At 43.1% G+C, this 19,570-nt stretch overlaps 1 long non-coding RNA gene across 1 annotated transcript; it reads left to right on the top strand.

Moving 5' to 3' along the window:
• The first annotated feature begins 2,147 nt into the window (after positions 1–2,147).
• LOC307153643 lies at positions 2,148–19,292 on the top strand. Its single transcript, XR_013820183.1, has 4 exons — positions 2,148–2,236; positions 10,683–10,735; positions 10,864–10,894; positions 19,015–19,292. It is a non-coding gene; the product is annotated as an uncharacterized lncRNA (long non-coding RNA).
• Positions 19,293–19,570: the final 278 nt, after the last annotated feature.

A 19,570-nucleotide genomic window follows, 5' to 3' on the forward strand; every position in this document is an offset into this window, starting at 1 on the left:
GTTACCCTTTAAAATTTATTTTTTATTTTTTATTATTGTATTTTTACTAATATGTGAAGCTTGTAACCTGTAGGCTCCTCACTGTGCATAATGTTATTTTGGTCATGAAAAATGAATATTAATAAAAGAAATCAAGCCACAATGCCTCACTTTTTTATAGATTTTTATTAAAAAATATTAATTTCTCTGCTGTGGAAGGACTTAGTCTACTTCTTTTTTTACAGATAATTTCTCCAGCCTTTGAAAAAAATCCTCTCACAAGACACTTGTTGCTGGCATGCAAAGATATTTTTTTAGCAAGGACATACAAATAATTATATTTCAAACAATGCATACCTTGCTTAGATGGCCCAGTAGTGTCAGTAGCAGGCCTAGGTACAGGGTGAATGCTAAATGCATTGGGAATGAATCCTGCAAAATGGCAGGATGAGTGCTCCTCAAATGGCACATCATGGATAATGTATTGTTGCAGTAGGCTAGCTGCCGTTCACAATACATACATCTCACTTTATTTGAGGTTTCCAAATGGAAATGCTCCCACGCCAAGATGTACTGCATCTCTTCTGTGGAGCCTCCATTTTTATTTATCTCTTAATCTATCTATGTATCTATATGTTTCTATCTATTAATCTGTATCTATGTCTATCTATTAATCTATCTGTCTATATTTCTATCTATGCATATATTAATGTGTCACTATATGTAGGCTATACTCTGTCTGTCTCTAGCCTATCAGTCAATGTGTAAATTTAAATGTAAGCCTATAAATATAACTAAACAAAGCGCACTATAAATGTCACTATATCACCAAAAATCCGCTATCTCAAAATCAAACTCCTCTCACAAAAACCCACGAGGTCAAGATGCATTGACTTCACTTTTATACAGATGTGCGATTGTGTGGTCTGTTCCCGACCCTGTCAATCAAACGCTGATTCGGCGGACCATGCCACCTGTCGAAACACTTGTGAAACACTCCGAAGCTTCATTTAGCCGTAGTCACGTGACATGGGTGTTTTGAATTATGGTTTTGAATCACGCTTCGGATCAGTGTTTCGAAACATCTGCGCTTCGGAACGTCAGTTTCGCGTCAGCCATATAGCCTACTTGCAGATAGATCCAGCCTCTTTATTTTATCTTTGCCTCAACCAATTGTGACACTTACATTATTACATAATTTCATTTAAAAACATGAGTAGCCCATTTGCATCGATAGTCTATTACTGTCGGTCGCTGAACATTTATGTCTTAAAACAGTAGTCTAGTAGCCTACTAATGCTGCCTTCACGTGAATTTCCTACTTTCCTGCTTCCCCCAAGTCGTGATTATGAGCTCATAGCATTCAAATTTTGACTTGAGTGGGCGTTCATGTCCTATTTTTTTTTTTTAATTAGGAATCTAGTTCCGATAGCAAGTGAAGGCAATGCATCATTAGCCTACATCTACTTACATCTTTTCAAGAACACACTCGTTGCGTTGTGACAGTGACAGTAAGACCCGCCTTCTTTGATTTGATTGGCCATCTCGGTCATTTTGACACTAACGAGCGCTGTTAGATCGCTAAGGTGGGCTACAGACTAAAAATGTATCTGCCTAAAAATGTAGCCTAACTTTTAAAACTTTTTGTCATCCTAACAACAAACAGCGTTACTCATTCTATAGCATAGTGGTCATTGAAAATGTGTTCTGATAGGCTATATGATAAGACAGATACAATGAGAAAATATGAACTAGGCCTATATATTAGCCTATTATTTTTTTATCCCCCAAGCCCCCTTTGTAGTTCACTTCAAATGTTCACAAAATTTAGCCTAACTAAAGATAGGCCTACCTGTTCATTCATAGTAGCAATAAATGGTCTAAGTCATCTTTGTCAGTAAATGCAGGCTATCTCAAATTGTCTGGGTCTCGACTCAACGTAAAGAAATGTTTTTAACGTAGGCTAATTGTAGGCCTAGGCTACTTGCTACACCCTTTATTGTGGAGTAATATCGAAATTGTGATGCTTTAGTAGGCTATTGTGCACTGCAGATTCATCACCTAATTGCACCTGTTACCCAATACCACACCTTAGACGTCATAGCCTATAGCCTACCTTTGAAATACTCTGTCCCAATTTTTTTCTTGTCAGTCTTTAAACTTTGAACTGAAACGCATCGCATAGAGCATCGCAAGGACTATCGACAGGAATATTGTTTGCTTTTTTTATGGTTATGACTTTGAAGGAAGGAAGACGGTAGGACACTGGACAAATGAAGAATTAATTTAAAAAAGAACTGATAAATGAACATGTCAAACAATTAATTTGATCTGCGTTCAATTAAGCGGTTTTTGTATAACATTTAAACTCATCTCTGATATGCCACTTTATCGATAATTAGCCTACATTTAATGCTATAATACATTAAATATAATAATGATATAATATATATGTGTGTTCTAATTTAGTATATTCGTTAGAGATAAAGAAAAAAGAAAACATTGTCTGTTAAAAAAGAAAAAAGGAGGGGGGGGGGGGGGGGTGCATATAAAGCTATACCCAATATGGTAACACTTTACAATAAAGGTACATGCATAATGTAATAATACCTGAACTAATACTTAGCCTACTTCAACATTAACTCATGATTAGTGAAGACATGAACAAATCATGAACCAAGGAAGAGATATCCTTAACTACGCTGGAGGATTCATGTAGACTGAATAACAGCAGCCTACATTTGGATAGTTAATGCATTAGGCTACTTAACATTTAGGGTAAACTAAACCAAAGTCTACAAGAGAAAATATTTTGACTGAAATAAATTTCAGTAAATAAAAGGATTGTCATTATTTTCACGATTCTCCTTATCAAACTAAATACTAAATCGACTAATAATTGATCTTTAAAGTCTTAATCTGTTTTGCGATCTCTTTCCTCTTTTCCAGCCTGTTGTGACTTATTGCTAGCTAAATAAATAACAATTAAATACCTACAAAGTATAGCCTACATTTGTTAAACAGAACTTCGCACTGGATTGAAACGCCACGTCTTTAGAATAAGAAAATATTTCAGAATCCTGGATTAATGCATTATTATTGTCCCAAAGCCTGGGCTACATAAAGACTAAGATTCTAAATTTTTAATATAAGAATATAAGTTAGATGCCAAATATATATTATATAGGCTATGAATGGTTCTCCCACGATTCTGAAAACAAAACATTAGACAACTAAACAAAATAGGCTAAAGTTAAAATAGCGTTGCTTACAAAATCATAAATCAGATGTAGGCTGTACAATTACGATGTCCAGCAATCGATTTTAGCCTAGCCTGCATTGGGTTTAATTTGTCGTTTAATGAGGTCTAATATATGTTGTTCATGGCGAGAATTTTCACGTGAAGAAATAGCCTACATAGATCCGACTATTTATAAGCTTGTTTTTAAATGGTCCAGTGGCGGAACTTTTCCAAGCGTGTCAGAGGTTCGGGTTCTAATCCACACTCGTATAGGTTTTTTTCTTCTTCTCATCAAAACCGGTTATGTTTATCAGGTTGTATATCAGACAGGGACTCGTTTGTGTACATTTTGTTTTGTAATTTCACCGGAACGAATAGAGAGTCTCCACAACGGATTGAAGCGCGCGTCCGAGTGAAGACTGTGCGCGAGCCACAAGAGAACACAGTATCCGCGCCACTGATCGCAGCAGCAACGAGCACTTTTGATCACTTGATTTAAAAAACAACACATTTCAGCGCTAGATAGGCTTATTTAACAAACGAACGAAATGAATGCTCTGCTACTTAACTGGAGATATTTTATTTATTTGTATTGGTAGGCTATACCGTGCCGCGAGATGTTTCAAAAGTGGTGGGGACAATAATTATATCGACCTTAGCAAATGTCCCACCCGTCCCACCCGCAAATTACGCATATGCTAGGTGGTTCTGTCCTTTTTACACTGGGGTTATTATAGTTAGTCTATATTATTATGTTTATTGGGTCTGCGCTAATCCTTTCAAAAAAAGAAGAAGAAGAAAAAAAGAGCGCCTTTATTTGTTGCTTAGTTGCGGTTGTGTTGAAGTAGCAAGCCTTGTTTATACTTTCGCCTGGCTCCGCAGCGCGAGTCTCCGCAGACTGCGCGCGCACCTCCGCAAACGGACGAGGCGTTTATACTTGACGCGCTCGCCGTTGTACTATTCTTTGAAACGATAGGGGGCGACTCGAGTAATTGTCCTCTAAACCACCAGGAATCAGCAGTGAGAAGAAGAAAGCTATACACACGTGATGTTTATTTTCACCACCAATACCACACTACAAAAAGAATCGTGTAAAACGTACTCGGTTACTAATGTAACCTCGGTTCTCTCTAGAAGAGGGAACGAGTATTGCGTAAGGTTAGCTTACGCATCGGGAAAGTCTTCTTTCTTCGAGATCTGAAGCCAAAAAATTATCCTTAATTTTGTATACATTGTCAACGCAGTGCAGCAGCCGACAGACCTAGGCAGGCTGTATAAGCGTGCTCATTGGCTGCTCGGCGGCAACTGCTTAAGCCTATCGGTGAGCGCTCTGAACGCGGCAACCAATGAGGGCGCTTCGCGCCCTCCACACCCTTCTAACCGTCAGAATGGGTGTGGCCAGCGTGTATATATTCAGCGCTCATAGGCTAAAATTCTGGTTTTCGCAGTCTGAAGCGCAAAAGCTCGTGGCGCGACACGGCAGGTTACGCAATACTCGTTCCCTCTTCTAGAGAGAACCGAGGTTACATTAGTAACCGAGTACGTTCTCTTACGAGAGGTCTCTCGTATTGCGTAAGGTTAGCTTACGCATCGGGAACCCTTTGTCAACGCCGTGTGCGCCCAGCCAGCCCATGAATCCCAGGGAAACCGGGGAAAACACTCTGCTGGGAAATGTGGCCGGTCGGAGAGACGGGCCAGCGCAGTACAGGCACTTCATGCAGCATATGAAATAGAGCGGCGCGGCCGGTCTATAAACATATAACAGTACAAACAGTAGGGCCAGCAGAGCGAGCCCATACAGTACATAAGCACTCATAAGGGTAGGAGAAAAACGACATAGTCGGTCTCACATGAAGGGAAAAATTCCCGCGCGACAGAGAATAATACGGGCGGCCAGCAGCGCGGGCCAGCACCGACAACAGCGCGTAACGGGAAATAGGAAACAGAGCGGATCAGCCGGTCTGAGTCAAACACTTCACCCTGAGTATAGTACCAGAATAGCGCCAGCATATGAACGTAGTCTGCACACGAGAAATGGGCAGAGCATACATGTCACTTATGCTGACAGTATTTTTGCCTGTAGGGCAGGAACTTCCAGGTTATAAAACCTCACGAATGTTGACGGGGAGGCCCAGCCCGCCGCCATACAAATACCGTGATTAGAAATTCCGCTGGACCAGGCCCACGACGAGGCCATGCCTCTAGTAGAGTGGGCTCTGATGCCCAGAGGGCACTGCAGGTGTCTGGAGGCATAAGCTGCTGCTATCGCGTCCACTATCCACCTGGACAAGCTCTGTTTCGAGGCAGCAAGACCCTTGGTGCGTCCGCCGAAGGAAACAAAGAGCTGCTCTGAACGCCTGAAAGCGGCGATGTAAACTCTCAGCGCCCGGACAGGGCATAGGAGGTTATCACTGTCCCCACTGTCGGATGCTGGCAGAGCCGAGAGGGACATAACTTGTGCCCTAACGGGGTTCCAATCGCTTTGGGGATGTAACCGTGTCTCGGTCTGAGAATGACTTTCGAGTCATTCGGCCCGAACTCAAGACATGCAGGGCTAACAGATCACCACTCGTTTGACTGAAGACAGAGCTATCAGAAAAACGGTTTTAAGCGACAGATACTTTAGATCCGCGGATTCAAGCGGTTCAAAGGGAAAAGCCTCTAGGGCCGCTAGGACCAAGGACAGATCCCACGAGGGAACCGAGGGGGGCTGCGGGGGATTCATCCGTCTAGCTCCTCTGAGGAAGCGGATAATGAGCTCATTCCTTCCCATTGCCCGGCCGCGCGTCGTCTCAGCGAACGCTGCAATAGCGGCCACATATACTTTGAGCGTGGAAGGGGATCTGCCCTTTTCCAACAGCTCTTGTAAGAAGGAGAGCACCCGCGGGACCCCGCATGCGCGCGGATCCAAGTTTTTAGTAGCGCACCATTTAGAAAACACCGACCATTTAGACGCGTAGAGCCGTCTCGTGGAGGGGGCTCTCGACTGTGTGATCGTGTTCACGACCCCTTCTGACAGGTCAACGGGTATCCGTTGATCACCCATGCATGCAGCGACCAGCGCTCTGGATGGGGATGCCAGATCGATCCACCGGCTTGGGAGAGGAGATCCTTTCTCACCGGGATCGGCCATGGGGGTGAGTGCGACAGCCTCACTAGCTCTGGGTACCAAGTTTGGTTTTCCCATCGCGGGGCTATAAGCAGCACTGAGTGGTGCGTTTCTCTGATCCTCGAAATGACCTGTGGCAACAGGGAGATCGGAGGAAAAGCATACAGCGGGAGGCTGGGCCATGTCTGGGACAGCGCGTCCTCGCTCTTCGAATAAAACTTCGGGCATTGAGCATTGTCTTTCGACGCAAAGAGGTCGATTTCCGCTCTGCCGAATAGGCGCCAGAGAAACTGGACTGTCTGGGGGTGCAGAGACCATTCTCCCGGGGGAATGTTGTCCCTGGACAGTCTGTCTGGACCGACATTCAGGTGGCCCGGCACGTGCGCGGCTCTCAGCGAGCGCAGCGAGCGGTAAGCCCACACGAGAAGGCGTTCTGTCAGCCTGCACAGATTCCTGGATCTGACACCGCCCTGTCGGTTCACATAGGATACCACGGACGTGTTGTCCGAGCGGACTAGCACATGGTGATCCCGTATGAATGGGAGGAAGCGCCTGAGCGCGTTCTCGACCGCTATCATCTCCAAACAGTTTATGTGGAGGCATTTTTCCCGGTCTGACCACAGGCCAAAAGCCGGTTTGCCCTCGAACAGAGCGCCCCAGCCTGAGGTGGAAGCGTCCGTCGAGATAACTTTGCGGTGTGAGATAGCTCCCATTGTCACTCCCCGCTGGTACCAGTCGGCCGCTAACCAGGGCTTCAGAGCTGAAACGCAGCTCTGAGTCACTCTGATGCGGATACCGCCGGAAGCCCATGCTCTGTGAGGCACTCGGGCATTCAGCCAGCGTTGTAGCGGGCGCATTCGTAAAAGACCCAGCCCAGAGCCATAGAGAGAAAGAGTTGCGACACTCTTTGATGTCGCCGCTATGGCTGTCACGTGGTTCATGTAAGCCCCAATAGTTCTAAAACATACGCTGGCTGTCATGCTCTTCTATGGGACAGACAGCAGCGATTGCATTATTGAACGGTAAATATAAAATAAAACACACACCCAAGTACTTTTTCAGCTGTTATTGCATTATTGCATTTTGTTAATGTCAGTTTTGCATTTGGAGATAAGTTTTAGGCTATATTTTTGGAGGGAAAAGTTTAGTGTTCATGTTCGCATGGGTAGTAGCACTGGCTTTAGCGGCTCTAACTTAACTTTTCCATATCATTCATCTGATGATGGACGTCTCATGATATTTATTTTAGCACAACTGGGCTGTATTAGGCTATTGATTCCCGTGATTTTGCTTATAAATTTTGATTCAGCCATTAGCCTACCTTCGTGATCACGCAAAGAGGTCTGCCGTGGCGGTCCGTTCAGAGTTCGCTTAAATATTTTTTATTAAACAATGACAGACAACAAAAATGTGTGCTTGTGTGGGTGTGTGTGAACAAGAAAAACAAAAACCAGGGGCAGGTTTAAGCCACTTAATATTCAATAAAACAATACAAAATATGATTCGTTAACAACGGTCTCCTGGTGTTCTTCTAAAATGAGGGCGAGCCACAAATCCGTGAGTACAGTTTACAAACCCGTGGGAACGGATTGCGAAAGCGTGGGCACGGTTTATGAATTTGTGGGTACAGATTGCAAAAACTGAAGGCACTGTTTACAAATCTGAGAGCGCAGATTAGAAACTCGTGGGTACGGTTTATTAACCCGTGGGCACGATTTGTTAAACCGAGGGAACAGGTTGAGAATTCGTGAGTACGGTTTATAAACTGAGCGGACGGATTGCAAAACCGTCGCCACAGATTTTTTTTTTTTTTTTTTTTTTTTCACACAGGTGACTTCCCGGGCTCCGTAGTACGTGGATATCTTCCATAGACAAAAAATAAATAAAAATTTGGCGGATTTTATTTTATTTTATATATATAGTGTTGATATGGCAACTAGTAAATACACAAAGTTTCGTCATCCAAGCATGTGCGGAAGTATTTAAAACAAGCGTGTTACAACAACTAGCCCCGTGTTACGTTGTGCCCCGCGCTCCCCTATGTTTTGGGCAAATGTAAAGGCCCTTACACAACAAACGTGGTATAATAATAACGCAATTTCACGCGTGTACAGTGGAGGGCGCAGCTCAAACAAACCTTTCAGCTGTGCTGCCCTTCTTGATTACAGAAGAAGTAGGCTACACAGGAGAAGACAGTTCAACACTCTTAAAGGAGAAGTTCACTTTTAAAATGAAAATTCTGTCATCATATAATCACCCTCATGTTGTTTCAAACCTGTATGAATTTCTTTCTTCTGCTGAACAGAAAGGAAGATATTTAGAAAAATATCAGTAACCAGGCAGTTTTTGGGTCCCATTGCCTTCCATAGTAGGAAAAAAATATACTATGGAAGTCAATGGGCAACTTTTTGAGCAATGTTGGAGGGCAATGTTGCCGTCAACGGGCAACCAGATGAGACACAGGGCCCACGACCCATCTAATTTATCCAGATAGAAATGTGTTTCCCATTTTCAATGTGAAAGTGCCCAAGGAACAATCGCTCGGCAAGATTGCCCATCAACATTGCTCAAAAAGTTGCCCTGTGTATCACCACCTTTACTTTAGCAATAAAAAAAAAAAAAAAAAAAAAGTAATTATTTCTTATGGTTTAACTGAATCATCAAAGGTCAGCAGCAAGTAGGCTACATTGGTCAATAAAGTGAGATTAAATGCATACAAATATTTGTTTTATTTAACATTTTTAATTATTGGAGGTTTGCATAGTTTTCCGATTTTGCATTTCACTGATTTTATTCGTTTTGAGTACTTCAGAATTTTTTTTTTTTTTTTTTTTTTTTTTTTTTTGTGCAAGTGAGATTAGTAAATGCATGTTCACATTTAGTTTAGAACTACAACAACCATCATGTTTACACACAACACTTACTCCCAATTTTTATCAACATGGGGACAGGAGAGGAGTAACTTGTAATTTAAAAATAACTCTGATATTTTGTTGTAAATTTAAAAGTAATGCAACTAAGTTACTTGATTACTAAGTAATCTGATTACGTAACTCAAGCCAAGTTACTTGTAATGTGTTAGCTTAGCATTAACCCCAACACTGCTCCTGAGCTGAGAATGTGCGCTAAATCTGAGCAGATTACATTAACCTCACCAGCAAATTGAGTGAACATAGTTTGTGAAACATAACCCACCAAATTGCCTAGTGATTTGACATTGTTACCCTTCACTGGATCCACAATTTTTACCCGCATTTGTAGGGTGTTAATTTCAAACCCTGTCATTATGAAATTGCATAGAACATCTTGTGTGTGTAAAAGCAAACTGTTTAATTACGTTCTGGTTATGACAGTAATATAGCCTAGGCTATTAGAGCTCAACTAAAGTTGTATTTGTTGGCAAAATAGTAATGTTAGTGTTAATACAAGTTGTATTTGGAATAAAAAGCTAACATTAGATTCGTTGGAATTAACGCTAACTAATTAACAGTCCCAAGCTTTACATATCAATACTTATTGCAATTAAATTAAGGTTCAAAAATACAAAAATGGTGTGCACATCCCAAACACCCAGATTGGGCGCAGGTGCAGGACAACTAAATGATATAGAAAAAATAAAGAAGTGTGAAGTCCGCACACTGAAAATTACTGCTCCAAAAGAGTTTATTCAAGCAACATTTCGACCCTCAGGTCTTCATCAGGCTCAAACAACGTTGCTTGAATAAATTAAATTAAGGTTATCATAAGATAGGTTGAGGCATGTGGGCAGAGCTCCCAGAGATGGCTCTCTTTAGTCGTGTTCACTCTTATAACCAGTAGCCTATAATTATACATAAATTATTTAATTATTTGAATATTTACAATTTTCCATTGTGTACCAGCCAAAACTAATATGGTCAATGTATGCTGTTCAATTCTCCTTCAGTCGATCACGAGTAGCCATTGCACAGTGCTCAGACTGAAAAACAGATATAAATGTACCAAGTTTGTCCAGAGGATGCAATAAGGGTCAGATGGGGCCTAGCGATTTATAATATGCTTTTTGTGCTTAATGTGCTTATATTTTAAGAGTGGATGGAACCAATTATGTTATGTAGCCTACATTAGAACATTGGCACTTTTGATTTCATTAAACACATTTCACAAAAAGGTCACAATTCATGCACATTTTTATTGAAAACAAGAGAAAACTACATTGAAATCACTGTCCTAGGCTCTTTACCTGCTTTAACGGCATCCTCTTTTCTATCCTGATCAGGAAGAATACTTATTTGTAGATATTCCAGTATTTTACTGTAGGATAAGGTTGTTTTTTGTAGAACAATTAAAATAACTGATTTTTTTTTCTTTTAGAATTTTTTTTCTTTCCAAGCAGGATGGCACTAGGAAAATTGTATTCACCCTATGTAAGTACTTAAAATGATCTCTTTATAATATATGTGTTCTACAGATTGTTTTGGAATTGTTTTGTTTTTAGTTAGATATACACAAAAATTAAAAAAAAAATTATATAACACTGTGTTTCTCTTTACAGTGTGCCTGTGGTGTGCAATTCATGGAGCTGAGTAAGTGGAATTATAATTAATTGTTTGTATTCTCAATCATGTATCACACACACACACACACATGCACACACACACACACACATGCACACGCACACACACACGCACACACACACACACACACACACACACACACACAATGATAATGAGTTTTTTCTCGAACTGCATCGATGACGACACTTTGGGGAAGGCCCTTAGCGTAATGCATCTGAAGTATGAATGAAACTAACCCAATCCTGATTGGTGCTGCGTCATGACGTAATGTGACGGCACACACGGAAGCAACAAAGGGACGCCGGCACACAACAGAGTTAGCTTTTTGCTCTTCAGCAAGCGCTCTGTGTCAAACTGTCTGTCCTATTTGTTGTTGTTTGTCCCATAAGAACTTCAAATAAAGGTCTGCATTGCAATATAGAATCTAGTGGCTCGGATCTCGCGTTTGCCGAGGCAGCGCATAGATTACGGGTCTACTCTGCCGTAAAGATTCTGTGGCTGGGTTCTCTCATTTGCAGAGGCAGCGCGTAGATTAAAAGTCTGCATTGCATTACAGAATCTAGTGGCTTGGATCTCGCGTTTGCCGAGGCAGCGCGTAGATTACAGGTCTACTCTGCAATAAAGATTCTGTGTGGGTGCGAGGCATGCACAGTCAGCTCCTGAGGGTGTGCTGGCTGAGTTCTTTAAGAAATATCTTGACACGCACAGCCGTGCGTTTTTGGGTGTTTCAGCCTCGTGCCCGTTGACTTTCTTCTCGAGAGCTGAAAGACAAATATATTGTGAACGACTTGAATCTCACGTGTGCCGAGGCAGCGCGTAGCACGCTGCTCTGTCTGACCCACAGGTTTGCGGCCAGGCAGTGTTCCGCCTGCACATCGAAAATCCCTGCCGGTCATCCTCTCCAGGGTATCGAAAACAAGACGAAAATAGCAGGGCTGTCCCCCAGTGGAGGGACGAGTGAGAATCGCTCCTCCGCAAAACCCTCAGGAAATCGATGTTTGTATCCAGTGTCAAGTGTGCTTCCAGACACATTGGTTTTCAGCGAATGCAAGCTGCAGTGTCCGCCCCAAAGGCTTGCAGCCTACATCGGAAACTGTTTTCGATTATTCCCTGCCGGTCCTCCGCTTCAGGATGTCAAGAACGAAACCGAAAGAGCCTCCCTTCTGGGGAGCCCTCAGGAAATTGATGTCTGCATCCCGCCATCAAGTGCACTTCAGGACACATCGGTTTCCAGCGAATGCACGCTGCTCTGTCTACCCCACAGGCTTGTGGCCAGGCAATGCTCACGTCCGCTCATCGAGAATTGTTTCGACCAAACCCTGCCGGAGAGCTGCTTCAGGGGATCGAGAACGAATCTCGAATAATACCCAAAAGGCTGGTTCCCTTAGTAGAATATTTCAAAGCATTGCAAGACCTGCCAAATATTTCTCCTTGGATCCTACGAACAATAGAGAAGGGTTACAGGCTGCAGTTCGATTCCGCCCACCGAAATTCAGCGGGTTGGTGTGAACTGCAGTTGACCCAGTGCAGGGTCAGGTATTGGAACAGGAAGTAAACTCCCTGCTGGTAAAGGAGGCCATAGAGCATGTTCCTCCACCGGACAGTTCTACAGCTGCTACTTCATAGTTCCCAGGACGGATGGGGGGTTGCGCAAATTTTAGATCTAAGGCATTTGAATCGGTCTCTGAGGAGATTCAGGTTCAAGATGCTCACTATTCCCATCATCATGAGTCAGATCAAATCTGAGGATTGGTTTGTCATCAACTCAACTCAACTTTTATTTATAAAGCACTTTCAAAACCATTAGAATGGACCAAAGTGCTGTCCATAAGTAATCAATAACTCTACAATACATACAGACATTAAATTACATTAAAACAGGACACATGAGAATCAAACAACAAATCCCTCACAGTTCTCAGACCTAATCAAACGCCAAAAGCTTGATAAAATAAATAAGTCTTCAATTCCTTTTTAAAAATATCCATGCCTGACGAGGTTTTTAAAGATAATGGCAACACATTCCAAAGTGCAGGAGCCGCAACAGAAAAAGCGCGATCTCCACTACGCCTCAAGCAAAACCGTGGGACGGTTAGGAGCATGTTCTGAGAGGAGTGAAGGTGACGTTGAAACTGATAAGGAATTAACATGTCTTTTATATACTCAGGAGCTTGATCATGTAGTGCTTCAAACAAACATCAACACCTTATATTGTATTCTGTATCTAACACGTAGCCAGTGAAGGGATATCAATAAAGGTGTTATGTGATCCCATTTTCTGGTATTTGTTAAAAATCTCGCTGCAGCATTTTGGACACGCTGAAAACGAGTAACCAGTGATTCACTTATGCCTAGATAAAGAGCATTACAATAGTCCAACCGGGTTGAAACAAAGGCATGCACAACAATCTCCAAGTCCTTGTACGAAAGGATTGGTTTCAGTTTAGACAGTTTTCTTAACCGGAAAAAAGATGATTTCACAATGCTGTTAACTTGACGATCAAAGCGTATTTCAGAATCTAAAAATACTCCAAGGTTCTTTACATAACTTTGCATATTGTTGGACAATAGTCCATTATTTCCAGCCAGGCCATTCCCAAGCTCCTTGTTCCCAAACATAATAAACTCAGTCTTATCCTCATTTAATTGTAAAAAATTACATAACCTACATAATCTCTAAGGTGGTCTATTAAAATTGTGTGATCTAGAGTATCAAAGGCTGCACTTAAATCTAACATTATTAAGGCAACACTTTTCCTGGATTCAATACTTAACAAAATATAATTTGTAACCTTCAGTAATGCTGATTCTGTGCTATGTTTGGTCCTAAATCCAGACTGAAAAATATCCATTATGTTATTTACAAATAAGAAATCTGTAAGTTGATTATGGACAACTTTCTCTAAAATCTTATTCATAAAAGGCAATTTCGAAATAGGTCTGAAATTTTTCAACTCATGTGAATCCAAATTATAATTTTTTTAAACTGGCTCAATAACAGCATGCTTAAACCCTGATGGTACAGTTCCATGATATAAACTACTATTGATAATCAATAGTATACTGGGACCAATAGTATCTACAACATCTTTAAACAATCGCGACGGGAGAACGTCATAGAGTGAGGTAGTCGGCTTTAAATGCATTATTATCTTATTTACTTAAACAATGAAAAGGATTAAATATATCGGCTACAACATTGCCTACAGGCACACTATTCGACCGAATAAGAACAATCTTATCAATAAAATATTTTTAAAAACTCTCACACAGATCCTTAGATGGGGAAGGAAAATAATTAATAGACAGACTCAGTACTTTACCTATAGTTGAAAATAATAACTTCAGATTATTTGCATTATGTGATATACTTCGCGAAAAAAACGAAGATATGAAAGCTTTAGCATAAGTTATGCTGGGAAGACTCAATTACTACGTCACTTATTGCCTTCACTTCTATCCAATCATATTCTTATGCTCACTGTATAAAAGCACGGTACTTACACATGTTTGAGTTCGCAGATACTGAAGTGACGATTACCCCCATCCTCCCCACCACCACCAGGATGGTCCCGTCCATACCTCCCAGGGGGGGTCGGCTGCGCCCCTGCCTTCATCTTTAGGCAGGAATCGCAGATCCGATACTCTCGGATTATGCACTACGGACGGGGCCTACGCCAAATGACTTTGTAGTTTATCAGCTTGCTGAGCTGTCAATAAATGTATGGTTTATTGAAATAACTCTCCCGAGTCTTTCTGGTAGAACTAGCGGTTCTAACAGCGTTTTGATAGTTTGATAGAGATTCTCTAAGAATATCATAAGATATTTGCAATTTATCTTTCAGCCACTTACGCTCTGCAAGCCGACAAACCCGCCTCAAATTCCGCATTACATCATTTAACCACAGTCGTTTTTTTAACTTTTTGACATCTCATTTTAAAAGGCGCAACATTATCCAAGATCTCAGAGCAAACATGATTAAAAGAGTCTACCAATTCATCAGGTCCCACAACTGACAATGCTGTAGGCTCAGTATGAAGGGCTAATTCAGTAAAAGCAGTTGAGAACGCACTAGATGTAGAAGTAGTGATAACCCTGGACAAGAATGATGGAGGCTGATGACAAAGTTGTAGAGGAGTTGTTGGCTCATTTGTTGTAGAGTTAAAATTAAACCTAATAGGCATATGATCTGAGATGGCCATTTCTTCAACACAAATATTTTCTATCGTTATCCCCAAAGAAAACACCAAGTCAAGTGTGTGGCCATGATCGTGTGTTGGTCCGGAGACACATTGAGATAAGTTAAAGAAATCAACTAAATTCAAGAATTCCTTGGTCATGGGTTTACCAGGACAGCAAACATGAATATTAAAATCACCCATAATCAAAATCCTGTCAGCAGATGGAACAACCACAGATAAAAACTCATCAAAAAATTCATCAAGAAAATTCTTGTTATAACCAGGAGGCCTATATATCAAGGCACAAATCACTGGCGAGGGCAAGTCAATCTTCATTAATTGACCTTCAAAACTCTTGGAACTTTCAACAGGCAGTAACTTGCACTTCATCATGTTATTAAAAATAACAGCCAAGCCTCCACCTCGACGGTTACTTCTCGAAGTACTTAAATAGCTACATCCCCTTGGTAAAAGCTCAACAAAAGGACTGGTATCAGCATCATTTAACCAAGTTTCAGTGATAAAAAGAAAGTCCAGCCCATACGTTACATAATAGTCATTCAGGATGAATATTTTGTTGACAAGTGAGCGTGCGTTTATCAAAGCCATAAGCACTGTGGTCGACTCAATGGACCGATTAGAGGAAGAAACAGCACTTAGCTTCATTGCCCCAGCTCGTCTCACAGAGCGCAAATTTGAATGCACCACGCCTCCGCGTCTCGTCTCTCTCCGCGTAGTCCAACGCAATGATGTTGATGTGGCAGGCAGAACATGTATCAAATAGGAAGGCCGCGACTCCTCCATTGGTCTAACTCCACTATTCAGGATCCTCAATTTCTTAAGTTTCACCAAGACTCCAGCCCGTATGCCTCGTCTCCTGCGGCGTCTCCTCTTCCAGCACGCTCATCCAGTTACCTGACAGACTTTCATCGGCGGCTGGAACATGCATGGCTGTTCAGCGAACAATTTCAAGTTCAAAGCCGTAGATCGAAGACTTAGCAACGAAAGGCGATCATACATCAACTGTAAGCAATCCAAATGATTGATAATACATAAAAGTAAAACAAACAAACAAAAAACAGACATCCTAAATGTGGAGCGACGGCAAGCCAATACACAACCTGGCGCCATCTTGAAAACACTATCTAAGTGTCATGATAGATCTAAGGGACGCATACTTCCACATATCCATCCTTCCATCTCACAGGACGTTCCTGAGGTTCGCTTTCGGGGGCGAAGCATTCCTGTATTGGGTTCTTCCGTTCGGCCTAGCTCTCTCCCCTTGCACGTTTACCAAATGCATGGATGCAGCTCTAGCTCCACTGAGGCTTCAGGGTATCAGGGTGCTAAATGATATCAACAACTGGCTTATTATGGCCCAGTCGCAAGAGCTGGCAGTTCGGCATCGATATGTCGTCCTTGCCCACATCTAGAACTTGGGGTTGAGACTCAACATGAAAAAGAGCGTGTTGACTCCAGCCCAGAAAACCACGTTCCTGGGAGTGGTGTGGGACTCGGTCACTATGCGGGTACAATTGTCTCCTGCACGAATCGAGTCCATCCTGGCCACAGTGACCAGGATAAAAGCTAGGCCAAGCCATCACTGTAAAACACTTTCAGAGAGTGCTAGGGCTCATGGCAGCAGTGTCCAACATCATTCCATTCGGCCTGCTGCACATGTGTAGAATCTTTGTGGAAAAAAGCTTGGTTTCTGTCCCAAGGCCCCGTGCTGGGAGCGTCATGTCGCCGAAAAGCCGCTTCGACAGACGCCTTCCTCACGGGCTGGCAGGGCTCTGAGGAGCTTCCTTCCAGACACTCACCACGCAGACAATGTGTTGGTGGTCTCCTACTTGATTCATCAGGGGATTCTGAATTCGTGACCTCTATCCAGATTGGCGCATCAGATCCTCCTGTGGTCCCAGGGGAAACTGCTATATCTCAGAGCAATGCACATCCCAGGAGACCAGAATCAGAGAGCAGACATCCTGTCGAGGCAGGGGCTGAGGCCCGGGGAATGGAGACTTCACACCGAGGTGGTGAAGTCGATATGCGAGAGGTTCGGCCCAGTGGATGTGGATTTGTTTGCGTCTCGACATGTCCTACTGTCCACTGTGGTTTTCTCTTATTGCCCCATTGGGGTTGGATGCCATGGTACAGACGTGGCCGAGGCTGCGCCTGTACGCTTTCCACTCTGCTCCCGGGAGTTCTGAAGAGGGTCTGTTGAAACCGGATCAGCCTACTTCTAGTATCCCCGTATTGGCCGGCCCGGGTATGGTTTTCAGACATCATAGCACTCCTGGCAGGCCATCCTTGGCAGATTCCTCTGAGGAGTAACCTGCTTCCACAGGCCGGCAGCTCAATATTCACCCTCGACCAGACCTGTGGAAACTTTGGGCCTGGCCCCTGAGGGGGCTCAGTACCTAGAGGCTGGCCTGTCGGCTGGAGTGGTTGAGACCATACTCAATTCCAGAGCTCCTTCCATGAGGAGATTGTACGGCCTAAAGTGGAATGTGTTTCCACTTGGTGTAGAGAGCGTGAGGTGGGCCCAGTTAATTGCCCGGTTGGCTTCAGTGCTGGAGCTCCTCCAAGATGGCTTCTCGGTTGGTCTTACCTCATCCACACTCAAGGTGTGCGTGGCTGCCATTGCAGCTTTCCACGCTCCTCTGGGTGATGGGCCTCTGGGGAGACATCAGCTTGTCATACATTTCCTCCATGGGGTTCAGAGGATGAGACCTGCGGCTCGTACCAGAGTTCCCACATGGGACCTGGCAGTGGTTCTCGAAGGGCTGGTCGAGGCCCCCTTCGAACCTCTTGAGGTGGCTGAGGCCAAGAACCTTTTCCTCAAGGTAGCTTTTTTATTAGCCATTACTTCTCTGAGGAGAGTAGGAGACCTTCAGGTGCTCTCTATATCTCGTGGGTGCCTGGAGTTTGCTCCAGGCGACATTAAGGCCATCTTGCATCCCAGGCCAGGCTATGTGCCTAAAGTGCCAACTAATGTGGCACGGCCTATGGTTCAGCAGGCTTTTCATCCTCCACCTCACGTGATGGCGGATGAAGAAAGACATTTTGCTCTGCACTCTCAGAGCACTCAAGATATATGTCCAGAGGACTTCTTCATGGCGTAAGTCAGACCAGTTGCTGGTGTGCTTCGGGTCGCCCAAGAAGGAGCTTCCCACATCCAAACAGACCATCAGTAACTGGATCATTCAGGCTATCTCTATGGTCTTTCAGGTGCGCAGCTTGCCTTGACCTTTGGTCGTGAGGGCTTATTCAACCAGAGGCATGGCGTCCTCTAGAGCCCTCCTTTTAGGGAACCCGATCCAAGAAGTGTGCGATGCATCAGGATGGGCCACCCCTCATACTTCTATCAGATTCTATAGCCTGGATATTCCTTCTATGCCAGGCACTCTAGTGTTCTAGTCCTAAGTGTGCCTGTGCACAGCTTCACACTGGGACAGGAAGAGCTCGTTGTGGCATAGTGGGTACTCGTTCTCCAAAGTGTCGTCATCAACGCAGTTCGAGTTCCCTTGAAAGGGAACGTCTCGGGTTACGACTGTAACTCTTGTTCCCTGAGAAGGAAACGAGACACTGCGTCCCGTCGCCACGCCTTCCCCTGCTTGGGAGCAACTTGCTTCATCGCAGAAGCTAACTATGTTGTGTGCCGGCATCCCTTTGGAGCTTCCGTGTATGCCGTCACATGTTACGTCAATACGCAGCACCAATCAGGATTGGATTAGTTTCATTCATATTTCTGATATGTTACGCAAAGGGCATTCCCCAAAGTGTCGTCATCGACAGGGACTTTCTCAGGGAACAAGGGTTACAGTCGTAACCCGAGACGTTCTCTAAATTATAAATACATATAATTTTATACATGAAATATATAGATATATCATATATATTTTGTTTTATATACAATATAACAATATCATTTTGTTTTAAATCAGGGCTTCAACAACTGCAGAAACCACTACTACAACATCAACTCCAACTTCATTTGACTCTGCAACAACTGCAACTGAAACAACATATACAGCATCCACTTCAACAACAGTTATAACTTTAGAAACTACAACACATGCTTCGACAACAATGCCTACAACTTCAGAAACAACAACTGCAACTCAAACAACAAATACAGCATCAACAACCCTAACTGAACCTTCCACTACTACATTAGCTCCAACATCCTCTGAAGCACCCAGTACAACAACAACTCCGACCACAATGCAACCTGTAACCACAACTACTGAAGCTGTCACAACAACAGATGTTAGTCCAGAAACCTCTACTGTTGTGTCAACTACAATTTCTACAATGTCAGAAACTTCAACTGCACCTCCAACCACCACAACTATAGCTGAACCCACAACAACAAATGTAAGTCCAGAAACCTCCACTGTTGTTTCAACTACAATTTCTACAACTTCGGAAACTTCAACTGCACCTCCAACCACCACAACTATAGCTGAACCCACAACATCACTTGGCCTCACAACAACT

This window comes from Squalius cephalus (assembly GCF_949319135.1).
Source record: "Squalius cephalus genome assembly, chromosome: 2".
In the NCBI taxonomy this organism is placed as follows: domain Eukaryota; kingdom Metazoa; phylum Chordata; class Actinopteri; order Cypriniformes; family Leuciscidae; genus Squalius; species Squalius cephalus.